Source organism: Pleurodeles waltl, chromosome 6 (genome assembly GCF_031143425.1).
Source record: "Pleurodeles waltl isolate 20211129_DDA chromosome 6, aPleWal1.hap1.20221129, whole genome shotgun sequence".
Taxonomy (NCBI): domain Eukaryota; kingdom Metazoa; phylum Chordata; class Amphibia; order Caudata; family Salamandridae; genus Pleurodeles; species Pleurodeles waltl.
In genome coordinates, this window is record NC_090445.1 from 78,046,443 (window position 1) to 78,059,831 (window position 13,389).

The 13,389-nt window shown below is 45.6% G+C and overlaps 2 non-coding genes across 2 annotated transcripts; one reads left to right on the forward strand and one right to left on the reverse strand.

The window, feature by feature from the left end:
• Positions 1-12,023: 12,023 nt before the first annotated feature.
• Positions 12,024-12,133, forward strand: TRNAL-CAA (transfer RNA leucine (anticodon CAA)). Its single transcript has 2 exons — positions 12,024-12,061; positions 12,088-12,133. It is a non-coding gene; the product is annotated as a tRNA-Leu (tRNA).
• Positions 12,134-12,431: 298 nt separating this feature from the next.
• On the reverse strand, positions 12,432-12,504 carry TRNAK-CUU (transfer RNA lysine (anticodon CUU)). Its single transcript has one exon. It is a non-coding gene; the product is annotated as a tRNA-Lys (tRNA).
• Between the last annotated feature and the right edge of the window lie 885 nt (positions 12,505-13,389).

A 13,389-nucleotide genomic window follows, 5' to 3' on the forward strand; every position in this document is an offset into this window, starting at 1 on the left:
AAACAATTAAGGGATGTTGATGGCCCTCCGGACTGAGCAAGAGGTCCGGACGAGGAGGAATTAGCAGTGGAGGAGCACATGCTAATTGAAGGGCAATAGGGAACCACGGCTGAGACCTCCACAACGGGGTCACTAGAATCAGTTCTGCCTTCTGTCTCCTCACTTGAGCCAGGACTCTGGGTATCAATAGGAACGGCGGGAATGCATAACACTGGAACGAGTTCCAATTCTGTAGAAATGCATCCGTTGCCGAGGCCTGAGGATCCGGTCTCCAACTGAAAAATTTTGGAACCTGATTGTTGAGGCGAGACGCAAAAAGGTCTATCTCGCAGAAACCCCAAGCCCGGATAATTTGTCGAAATATCTGTGGATCCAGCTTCCAATCGCTGGGATCCGTCAGATATCTGGAGTTCCAGTCTGCTACTAAGTTCTGATCTCCCGGAAGATACTCCGCCAACACCACTAGTCTGTGTTTCAGGCAATAATGCCAAAATTCCTTGGCAATTTCCGCTAAAATTCTGGAGCGCGTTCCCCCCAGTTTGTTCACATATCGTACCGCTGATATATTGTCCATCCTCAGAAGAATGCAACAATCTGTCCTGATCGGGGATAAACTCTTTATTGCAAATGACCCCGCCAAGAGCTCCAAGCAATTTATGTGCAAATCTTTCTCTGTTGATGACCAACGACCCCCCGTTGTCATTGAGCCACAACGAGCTCCCCAGCCCCACTGACTGGCGTCCGATTCTATGACAACCTCTGGGTGAGATCAGAAAATGGCCCTGCCATTCCACGCTTCCATGTGGTGAAGCCACCACTGAATCTCTTCCTTGACCTCTGAAGTCAGAGGAACCTGGGCTGAGTAACTCAGCCCTTGCCTCAAATATTGAATCTTCAATCTCTGGAGGGCCCGATAGTGTAAGGGGGCAGGAAAAATTGCTTGAATGGATGAGGCTAACAGACCCACTAGTCGAGCAATGCTCCTTAGGGAAATATTCGGGCTGAGCAATGCCGCTCTCAATTCTCGTTTGATATTGCGAATTTTCGCAGCTGGAAGTATCAATAGGGAGAGAATGGAATCTATCCTGAAACCCAAAAACTCTATCGTTTGGGACGGTTTCAACAATGACTTCTGCACATTGATAAGGAAACCTAATTCCTGCAGTAACGTGACTGTCCAATTCAGATGTGTCAGTAGCGTTGTTGCATCCTACGCCATCAGTAAGATGTTGTCCAGATATATGATAAGACGAACTCCCTTAGTTCTCAACCATTCCACTACCGGTCTCAATAGCTTTGTGAAGCACCAGGGGGCCGAGGATAGGCCGAATGGGAGAGCCATGAATTCTAGGCAACGCCCCTTCCACTGGAACTGAAGATACTTCCTGTGGGGGGCGAAAATTGGGATTGAGAGGTATGCATCTTTTAGATCCAAACGAACCATCCAATCCCCTTCCAATAGAATGTCTCGCAACATGTGAATTCCCTCCATCTTGAAGTGTCTGTAAACAATCCAAGAATTGAAGTCTTTCAGATTTAATACCAACCGGTGACCGCCTCCTTTTTTGTCTACCACAAAAATAGGATTGCAGAAGCCGGTAGGGTGTGGAGTTGAAAAAGTTACTGCACCTTTGTCCAACAATGCTTGCACCTCTAGATCTATAAAATTCTGATTTGATTGGGAAAAACACATGTTTATCGGAGGAGCATGCTGACACGGAGTGCTGAGGAACTCCAGGTGAAAGCCTGACACTGTCTGAATAACCCAAGGATCTCCTGAAATCTCCCTCCATTTGTGCACAAACAGACTGACTCTACCCCCAAGAATAACCTGTGAATGTAGCATTCGTCTGCCGTAACGCCCGGCCCTGACAAAAAGGCCCCTTCGAAAAACCTTTTTAAGGGACAGTTGAGCCTTGACCAAGGTTGAAAAAGTAGAGCAAAATTTGGCCAGTTCCTTAATGAAGGATGAGCCAAAGAGGAGACCTTCAGCAGCTGGTCCCGCTTCGGAAGAAGCCAAGTCTACTAGCTTAGAATCCATCCGCATCAGTATAGATTTCCTGCGTTCAGTGGAGATAGCACAGTTTGTATTGCCTAAAAGGCAGACCGCTCTCTGGGCCCATCCCAATAAAACATCAGTGTTCACTGGGGTGCCTGATTCCTTGGATGTGGTAGCCAGATCTAAAATTTTTTGTCAATGGGCCTGCCATATCTAGTAATTTGTCCTGGCAAAGGCGCCAGGATCTGTCTAGGCCCTTTTTGGGATCTTTCCCGTATTTCTTCATGAAGGTAATCAATGTGGGATCAATTTCTGGAGTTTCTGCCACATTATTATCTAACTCCGGTCTGGGGCATTCCGCCTTGAGCCTGGAACGCACCTCTTTATCGAAACCTTTCCTTAAGTTTGCGTGAACGTAAAGTGCTACCTCAGGAGTTGGGAGCCAACTCGAAGATCTAGGGTATATCATCTCTGATGGGTTAAAATCTAAAATTTGAGGTGTAGTGGAGGTAGTTTGATTTTTTACTAAGGTTTAGGGTGGTAATGTCATCAGAATCTGGATCATCGGAGTCTCCCGATGAAGAGGAATTACGTTGGGAGCTATAATTGTGCTCTGCGCTTCTTTTCTTGCGCAATCTTTCAAACATGTCTGCGTGTAACTCTCCAGCCGAGTCTTCCTGTGAGATATTCTTAGATTTTGATTTAGATTTTTTTGGGAACAGGTGTAGCAGTGTCTGTGGAGGAGGGGGAGGGGTCCCCAGTCATCCAGCCCTGCGCTTGGGCATATTCTAATAATTGGCCTGAAAATGGGCCAAGAGCTCTAGCCAGAGCATCATCAACCGACTGTTGCACTCTTGAATCTAGTACTTCAACCAAATTTATCTCTAGTTGGTTGTCGGTATCATCAGGGTAGAACCCTGCATCCTGGTCACTCCATTGGGCCATATTGAGGTAAAATATATGACCAGAAGACAATAATAATAACAGGGGGAGTGAAAAAACCCCAACAGGAGCACTAGCAGGTCAAAATTAATAATATATATATATACTTAAAGCCATACCTAATGAGAGATAAGTATATATATATATACAACAATAATAAAACACTGAGAAGGATGCCTGCAGTAATAATTATTTCACTCTAGGCCCAGCCTGTGTATAAATTTTTACAACCCAGTAAGTGTTCTCCTTATCTGGGCGTGGGGAGGAGTTGAGCAGTTGCTTCAGGCAAGCTCCGATGCCTCACGCGCTGGCAGAGGAATAAACGAACCGATCTCATGTAAGGGCACAGGGGAATGAGATCGGTTCGTAAATGACCTGCGCATTTGGCAACACCTGTTGCCAGAGAAAACAGACTGCGCTTCTAATGCGCAGCCCTCTCCCGTGTTCCCTTCACAAGGGAAATTCAATTAAATGACACTCGGTAAACTGAAAGCGTGCTCGGCATTCTTTACAAAAATAAATAACTCAGAGAGATTCCCTCCACGAAGGAAAATCAATAAAGGCACTTAACTCAACAAGAAAAATCAATAACCCAGAGAAATTCTCTCCCAGGGAAAATCAATAAAAGCACTAAACTCGGCAAGTGGAGTGCAGAGAGAGAATCAATATAACCAATTAACTTTCTAAGAAACGGAAACTAAAGGTTTAAAGTAAACACTGAGGCACGCAGACTCGCGGTGCCTGTAACATTTAACAATTTAAACAATCTTAAACTTCAATACAATTAGTACAAGTGAAAAGTTACTTATCTGCTGCGAAGCAGCAAAGAAAGAGAATATGACGTTAGAGGTTATGGACTTTATGGACTAAGGTCACTATGGTTGATTGGTGCATGTGACTTATACACTAGAGCACTTTGGGAAATGTTGTTTTTTGTTTAATCGTGTTTTAATTGGCTGCTGTGATTTTCAGTAAAGAAAGAGAAAGCATAATCCGAGCCTCCGGTCCTGATATAGAATTCCGTCCTTCGTCTTCTTATTTCATGGCCCGATAATGCTGATCTTTCATTGAAATATTTGTCTGCTAAACTGACCAGTGGCGGCTCCTCCTAAGTGGGCGCTGGGGCTCCGCTCCCTTTATATTTCCACTAAATGCTTTTTAATTTTGTTTTGTAACTGTTCAAAAAATAAAGGTAAACTGAGGGCAGCTTTTCAACAGCACTTATCTCAGTCGCACTCTCCTCATGTAATCCTTATCCGATGTTGCAGCTATCAGCAGGCTGCTCAGCCTGCCGTCAATCACAATTTGCCGGGTTGACGAGCTCACAGCCCTGAGGCCTGTGACATCATCAGCTCGGCAAAATCAATGTCCCCGAGTCTAAGCTCCACTTTCTGATTATGTGGGTGTAAAGTTAGCCTCCGGGCGCTTGAGGGTGGAGCCCTGTAGCACCCCAGGCTACACGTCAATCAGGGACTGGAGCCAAGCCACCCCACCCTTTCACCAATCGTCACAGGGTGGGGTGGGATCAAGCCCCTCTGCCCCCCACCTCGTCCTGTGACGAGTTGTGAGAGGGTGGGATTAGAGGCTGCAGACGCAATGAAGGCATCGGAGTTTGCTAAAGAGTTTTGAATATATGATGCCGCTGCGCTCGTTCCTGCTTCCTGCACTGGCCCTCTAGTGCAGTGATTCCCAAACTGCGCATGCCACGTTGTTTTCTTCTGTGTGAAGGAGGTGGATTGAATTTCCCTCAAGTCATGAATCATCATAACACGCAGCTGGCCATATGGCTTCACTTGGTACTGGAGGGATGAGCGCTGCACTATGCACAGCGAAGAGGGCCCATCTATTATAAACTTCAGCTTTAATCTTCTAGAAACTTTGACCTGTAAGTTAATTTTGTCTTTTCTGTTAGTATGTATTCTTATCAGATTGCTTGCTTCCTATGCTACAAAAGACGCATGTGTGTCTGAGCAGCAAACATCAATTAAGACTCAAACATAAAAATGAAAATTAAATACATTAACAAGGGAATTTAAAGGGAATATAAAGGGCACGTTAAAAGTGAGTATTGCAAAATATATCGTCTATGTTGTCTAAAATGCACTTTGTAGATCTAAACTTTTGTAAACTTTATGATTCCTGTTTTCTATTTGTTTGTTAAAGTGGTTAATGTTTTTTAAAGAGGTGAAAAGGGGCCTGTAATTAATATTGCAGATGCTTTGTGCTGAAGTCGTTTTAGTGTCCACCAAGGAGGAAGTCCATGTCCTTTCCTGTGAAATATTTATCATGAACGAGTGAGCAAATTTAAAAACCGCGACACCTCTGTCTAGTTCGAACGTTGTCACGCTTTGCAGTCTTGGCAACTACATTGTCTGAGCTACATGTCCTCTGTCAAATCTTTTTGTGGAAAAGGATTACCTGTAAACACATTTATGATAGGTGACATTTATTTACAAAGAAAGTGTGGACTAAAATGAAACAAACATTAGGGAATTCTACCAATTTGTTTCCCATCATTATACATGCAGGAAAACTCCTCCTGTGATAATGTTGTGAAATAAAAACAGCACTGTAGTTTAAACCATGCTTGCCCTCAAACAATGCTGCCTACATTTCCAAAATGAAGACAATATTTTTGAAGAAGGATATCTGATACAACAATCAAGAATGTATTGTACTTATGGGAATACAAAACATGAACATAGTTTACATTTTGAGTGCTTTTATGTTATTGTATTAAAAGATCTCAGCCTTTTAAACATTACATTACTTTGCTTTTATAAGCGAGGTAGGCTACTGTATCTGAGACCCGTTCCACAATTGAAGATGAATATAAAGGTAATTAAGTGCCTTGTGTTTGTATGAAATCCAATGCATGATTAATAAACATTGCTTAGGCTGAGGCCGTAGTTCCCAAACTGAGCGCCGCAGCACCCCAGTGCCCCTGGCTGGTTTTGGTTGCGTATGTCCAGCTCCGGGATGAGCATGCATGAACATCAAACAGATGCACTGTATGACCTGACGGCACACAAATATGTGACAAGGGAGAGAAGACATATCCTTGCATTGCACACACTATTCTTCATACCTTCATCTCAGGTTTTTTTCAGGGATTAAATGGAAAGTACTATAGAGGCCACGCTTACAATCCCCACCACCACTGTCCCCTCCGCTGCCAAAACAGGTAATGTAATGGGGAGCCGCACGCAATGGTCAAGGAAGCCATGAGTCAAAAAAGTTTGGGAACTACTGCTCTAGTGCATCGCTGTGCTGGAGAGGGAGACTTCAGGGAGTATGACTCGAGTTTGCCTCAGGTACAAGAAAATAGTTTGGCAAACCAGACGGACTCTCTGCTTGGCCCAATACGTATACGCACGTGGGGTGGATGGGGAGGGGATGTGCCTAAATTGCCCATCACCTTCAAGTAACTGCACATAATAAACATGCCTTAGACGAAAAAGAAATGCATGTGTCTTTATCAAGCGTACTATTTTACCTCACACTCTCCCGGCTTACAAACACGTTTAGTCATCTTACTTCCCAGGCACCCTCACATTGTTCTCAAGTCTGCTCCCCAGTGAGTGTCTCCCGACTGCAGGCCTGCACTCCTTCACATCCACATAGTTAAACACCAGTGGCACTGGACCCCACCAAACCTTCCTGTCCCAGCAGGAGATCGAGGGCTTCGAGAATATAGGAGGGGCATAGGGAGGGTTGCAAGGATTGGGCTCAGCAGGGCGGACATCAGGGCCGGGCATACGGCATGAAAGGTGAAGAGAAAGTGCGAAATGGAGAAGGACCGCTCCCAAGTTAGAGAGGCAGCAAGCTGGAAAAGCGGGAAGTGCAGGAAGCCTACCTCTAGGGTATTCCTGGGTGTCTGGAAACACAGAGAATTGCCTGATAATTCCATGTTATTGGAAATGTAAAGTTTCCACTGCTGGATATTTGCAAACCGTTTTCACATGAAGTGTACGACGACTACACCAGCCAGGATGCATTATGTTTCAGAACGCTTTACTGGCATGAAAGGACAGACACGAACGACAAAATAAACACAGTACCTAATATGCTTTACAGACTACACTTTTAGGCCCTCATTACGACCCTGGTGGTTTGTAACCGCCAGGGCCGCGGCACGCGGGAGCACCGCCGACAGGCCGGCGGTGCCCCGCGGGGCATTCTGACCGCGGCGGCTTAGCCGCGGTCAGAGAAGGGAAACCGGCGGTCTCCCGCCGGTTTCCCGCTGCCCCCAAGGAATCCTCCAAGCCGGCGCAGCTTGCTGCGCCGGCTTGGGGATTCCGACTCCCCCTCCCGCCATCCAGTTCCTGGCGGTTCTCCCGCCGGGAACTGGATGGCGGGAGGGGGAGTCGCGGGGCCCCTGGGGGCCCCTGCAGTGCCCATGCCAACGGCATGGGCACTGCAGGGGCCCCCGTAAGAGGGCCCCAAAATGTATTTCACTGTCTGCTTTGCAGACAGTGAAATACGCGACGGGTGCAACAGCACCCGTCGCACCTTCCCACTCCGCCGGCTCGATTACGAGCCGGCATCCTCGTGGGAAGGGAGTTTTTCCCTGGGCTGGCGGGCGGTCTTTTGGAGACCGCCCGCCAGCCCAGGGAAAAACTCATAATACCCTCCGCGGTCTTCTGACCGCGGAGCGGTATTATGGAGGGCGGAATCCTGGCAGGCGGCCTCCGCCGCCCGCCAGGGTCGTAATGAGGGCCTTAGTGTGTTATTTATTTTTATTGTTGTCTGTGGACAGTGTGGTTTTGATATCACCATTATTTTGGCTTTGTGCGACTGATGGTTGTCTGGTCTTTGCTGGTGCCTGTCACTGTGGCCGATGTTTTCTGCGTGCAGCACTCCTTACAGGTTGTTTCTTTGCAACTACTATTGTACTTTTAATTTCTCCTCAGGCGACAGCACAGACTTACTACATAAACATAGTTCCATTGCTCTTGCACACATTTGTGTGCTTCAAGCTTGATTTATTTTTCTGGAAGTGGGAATTCCTGTCTGTTTGAGCTTCAAATTACATTTATATGAGCAGTGTGGGGGTGAAGAAGAGTGAGGATGATAAGAATGTGGCTGTCATAATGGGGTTTTAGATGACTGTTTCTGTATTTATTTGAGTAATGGCGGTTCTGGGTGCTTGTATCTGAGATACGGAGGTTACGTGTGAAAAAAGGGGGAGCTGTGGGTGACTCAGTCTTGTATGTTTGTAAGAGGGCTATTGGCGTGTTTGGTGACTCTTGGCAGGTGTGTTTATGATGACATGGGCATGCTAGCCTGAGTGAGGGAGTGATCCCAGTGTGCTTAAAACTCAATTTTTTATGTGTGTGACTATTTTGTGTCGTGTCTGTTTAGTGTATTCATTAGAGGTTTTATGTTCAACCTGTCTGTGATGATTGTGCTTTTGGGAGTTTGAGTTGTGCTGATTTATGTTTAATCTGTGTGTCTGTGTTGCATGTGTTTGCGGTATGCCTCACTGATAGATCGAGGTAATGCCTGCAGTGTGCATCCATAAATTGCAACATCGTGCTCTCTCCCCTGGGGAGATTTGGAACAGTAAACCCTAATTGTATTTTTACTTGCTGCAGAGGAAGATGTTAGCAAAAACACAAGTCACAAGTGTATTTAAATATATTTTGCTTCTAAACAAAAGTGATAAGGGGAACACATGCTTCAAGCGTAATCATCTGAGATCCCTCTAGGCAGGGTTCAATTCCGTTGTTTATTAGGTTGTTTAAATCATTACAGAAGGTAACTAACAAATTACTGAGCAAGTGTATACCCACCTCCAAATGCCAGCCATGTGCTCATTTTTTCCTTTTTAATTCTAAACTCAGTCCAGACCGGTAAGGTCTTGCAGGCAACACAATGACACATAGGTAATACAGATTGTTCTGTTATCAATACAGTCACTATCTGCCCCTTCCACAGAGAGCTGTCAGGGCTAAGATAAAGCTGAGCTCAGGTAGTTCCTGTGCTCCCCACAGCAGGGTAGTTTGCATCCTGGGGTACCCACAACAGAGACACAGAGAGGTGCAAACTTTCATAACCTGCCTATGACCAGCCACACCTAAGTGATCAGTAAAGAGCCAAAAGGATGGCCTCAAGTAAAGGATACTTCTCACAGTGAACAGCAGACTGCAGTCCCAAAATGTACTACCCCCACCCCCATCCAAACCATCTTCTAAGTGTCTGTGCCTCCGGAAAACTTGCTAGCAGCCCCTCTCCGCAAAAGGACCTAATCGAATTTCTAAAGGTGCCTGTCTACTCTCTGCGGCTTCCCTGTCTAGATCTCCTCCCTCATGCCTCAGGAATGTCAGAAACACATTTCCACCTTCTGCGAAAGCAACCTCATCCCCAGCTTACGCTCATGGACAGGCCATGGACTTTCAAAATAGAACCCACAGGCCTCCATTACTCTCTTTCACTTATACTTATCCATCTACCACACTGATAACATGCAGAAAAAAGCGTCACATACACTTGGGACGTTAGCAGTGGGTATCTTCTTTAGCTTGTCCTCTTCTGATTATTAAAACTAATGATTTTAGTCTGCACCAATGATACTAAGTTTGTGTAAAATTTCATTTATGTGGTATAATATCGAGAATTTCACACTACACTTATGTGAAATTGCCAAAATTAGACCATTAAGCCATGTTGCGTAATTATGCTGCATTTGCAGCAGAATTATAGAGTGAGAACAACACAGAACATTAAGAATGCAACCTACTGTTGATGCAGCACTTGTGTTTTGGTGCTTTTTTTTTGCAGGAAATGTGTCATTGCATCACAACTGGATGGTGATGCATGTACTAAATGCTCCATTTGTATTTTATGCAGTTCTGCATATTTTCACATAATTTTCACATAATTGTGCCTAACTATATAAAAGCAAATTTCATGAATTTTACTTACCCCTAATTGTTACTAGCCCAGTCCTGTCAAGTCACCAGTTTTCCCTAAACGTCTTGCCCTCTTGCATTACAGAGGCTGCAGGCTGCACATGCATCTTTAGGCATTCCTTACCCTGAAAGCCTGTTTGCTCACTAATGGAAAAATGATGGTTCATTTTATGCCCCACCACTTTCAAATTTCACCAGCCGCCACTGAAACTGACTATGCACCTCTGTCTAGTCTCTATCAAACGTGTTTCGGATGTGAAGGCTCTGGATGTTTCCTCCTTTCATTTTTCTGCTTTAGGTGTGTATTTTAATGTATTTAGACGTACCAAGACCAATTTGTCTTCTGTCCTTTATCCCTTCTTTCCCTCACAACCCAAACTGTGTGTCGGTAATTGCTTAAAAACCTTCGTTTCACGAACTGCAGATTTCAGGGTTACTTCCTCATATCAATTACTTATTTCCTTTCAGAAGCCCCACAAACCTGTTTCAATTCCCACTTTGGCTCGTTGGGTAAAGTGGCTGATGTCTTTGGCTGGGGTCCCTACCACCTCTTATGGCGCCCATTCCGTTAGAGGAGCTACTGCTTCTCGTGCCTTTTGGTCTGGGGCTAGTTTACATGATATCCTCAGATCTGCAGATTGGTCAAAAGTTAAAACATTTAGAACATTCTATTGTAAACCTGTTGATCATCCTTTACAAACTATCTCATTGCTTTGAACAAGCATCATACGAGCCTCCTGTCTTGTAATAAAATTGAGATTTTCATAGCCTTGGTGTCAGAAAGGCTAGATTTTATTAAAGACAAGGTGGCGAGTATTATCCCTCCTCATCTAACCCTCCCTGTTCTTTTTTTCCAGTTGCCTCAACTGCAACCAACAACACAGCTTCGTGGCTGACCATCTTTCATCAGCACCTGTGTTGGGATCTTCACATGGATCATCCTCTCTACAGTTTTCTATCCTTTCGTTTAGGACTTCTGCAAGGACTTCCTCTCTGCCTTTTTGACTCTCTATGGATTATTATGGTTCTTTTCGGATTACTCTACTGACTGACGCTCACAAGAAAAGAGGGCTTGGTGCTCTCAGTTTGCATCTATTATAGGGAGGTTCATAGCCATGACAATCTGAAAAGTATAGCGTCATCTCAAGTATGGACTTCTTACTCAAAGAAGTCTGGGACTAATCCAAGAGCCAGTCACGGGCACGTTTTTATCTCAGAGCTTATTTAATGTCGACACACTCCTGGTCACACTGACCTCACTGCGGGCTGGCCTTTTTTTCGAGCCTCGGCGACTGTCAGAAGACAAGGTGCAAAGGGCATTCTAAATGTTCACCCCGAGTGGTGGTTTGTGACTAGGGGAAAGTCACCTTGTTGGACTTCTGAGGCACTGGGCCCGCGTCTCTTGTTCACGGTTCATTCTTCTGCCTGGAAGTAGTGTAAATATGTCACAAGCCAAAGGGAGGTGCCCTGTAGGGGTGGAGAGTTGCTTCTGGGTGCTGAATGAGTAGAGGGGGGGGAGGGCTTCAGCAGAAGCTAAACACAGCTGGCTCCAAATGGCGCCTCGCTGGGAGGTGTGCACGGGTCCCTCTGCCTCAGCGGTGCTTATAATGGGCAGTAAGGGGAGTAGCTACCCTTGGTGCAGCGGGTGCAGTGTCACTGAGGCTCACTGAACCCTGATGATGGTGTATTTAACTCCCCAACAGAAGTCAAGGGGGTCATTTTCCTTTCTTGCACCAGGTCCCTGGATCCCTTGCTACGCCTCAGCGGGCTGGAAGTGTCAGGCACTGAGTTCTTGCAGCTCTGTAATGCGAAAGTGAGAGTAGCTGCGATTCCCAGGCCCGGAGCAATCCTTGTAACTGGAGAAAACCGGCGCATGTTAGTAGCAAAGAGGTAACGTGGGACAGTTTTGTAGTGGTTTTGGACTTGTATATTTCCGCTGAAAGTGCTGTGGCGGAGCATTCCTTGTGGTTGTGATCCAGTTGGCTTGGCAGGCGGGATTGTAGGTAGTGTGGAAATGTGAGTCCATGAAAGAGCACTGGAGTCTTCTCCTGTTATGTTTGAAGTGATGGAAATGTCTGTAATCAGACAATCTAGGCTCTAGTAGAAACACTGCAGACACTGTACAACCCTCATTATGATTATGTCCTGCAAGCGTATAATACAGTGTTGTCAGGATGGCCGAGCGGTCTAAGGCGCCAGACTCAAGAGCGGTCTTTTCCCACCAGCTGGGTGTTCTGGTCTCCGATTGGAGGCGTGGGTTCAAATCCCACTTCTGACATACCTTTTTGTCATCTAATCGCGCCACTTTTACCACCCTGTTTTTTTACCATTGTTTTTTGTGTGCACTCTCACCTTATGAGAGTGTATCGGATTTAGAGGAGGAGCTGCGTCTCCTTAACGTTTCAACATGAGGCCATAAAGAGATCTTTAGTTTCCGCCCCTGTGCAGGCAGAAGAAAGTTGTAAAATGAAGTCCCAATGAGGTTTGTCAATTTCTTTAAAGCCACTGCTAGTAGTCCAAAACAAATTAGTTGAGATAAATTAAAGGAAGATAAATAGGATATAAAAATAATCTTGCGCCCAACGTGGGGCTCGAACCCACGACCCTGAGATTAAGAGTCTCATGCTCTACCGACTGAGCTAGCCGGGCACGTCTACTATAAAGTTTGGATATTTGTCTTTAAGATGCTACGACAGGGGCAGTCTTTTCTTCAGTATTATTATTCAAAATATTTCAATTCTTCTTACAGCTTTTGCTACCTGTTTATTTGGATCTTTGTGTGGCTGCAATTCATCTCTCTCTGGGCTCACCTGCCCTGCACTTGGGCCACTCCACAACAAAATAACTTATTTTCTGGAAACCTTTACTTAACGTTCACCTTTCTCAGAGTCATGCATGGACATCTTAAGCATACGTCACCACACGGATACAGGCAGCGGACGGCTGAGCCCATACGATTGTAACGCTCCTCGCATTGCGTAACATCGTTTTTCGGGGAGTGGGGGAGGGACGGGGGACAGGGGCAGACGGGAGACGCACACGTGCAGGCAGCCGCAGTATGCCTCTGTCTCCCACTGACGTCAGGCGGACTCGCACGGATAGGCAGACAGACACAGTTAGAACACCGGCCGGAACCGGAACCTGTCAGCCTCCTCGGGGAATGGCTGACGCTATAGCCAGCGACACCTCACCCCTTCCCCAACTCACTAATGAAAAACTTATTAGCTAGCCTGAAGGACATTTTCAGTTCAATTAAGGCAACGGAGGCGAAGGTTATGCTTGAAACTTCCTTTACTTTCTCTTAGCAGAAAAACAACATATCCCATTAAAACAATGTAAAACCATAAAACCCGAAGTGTTACCATTCATAATAATCATAACTGTATGTGCTCCACTAATCATAATGTTCACAACGATATATACGGGGCCTCATCTCCTACAGGTATTTTTTCTTTGTGGGAAGGGTATCTGTAGATAATCCTCAGCTGGGTGTCAGGAATTTCATTGCTTCTCTTTGTTACTTGAATGAACAGA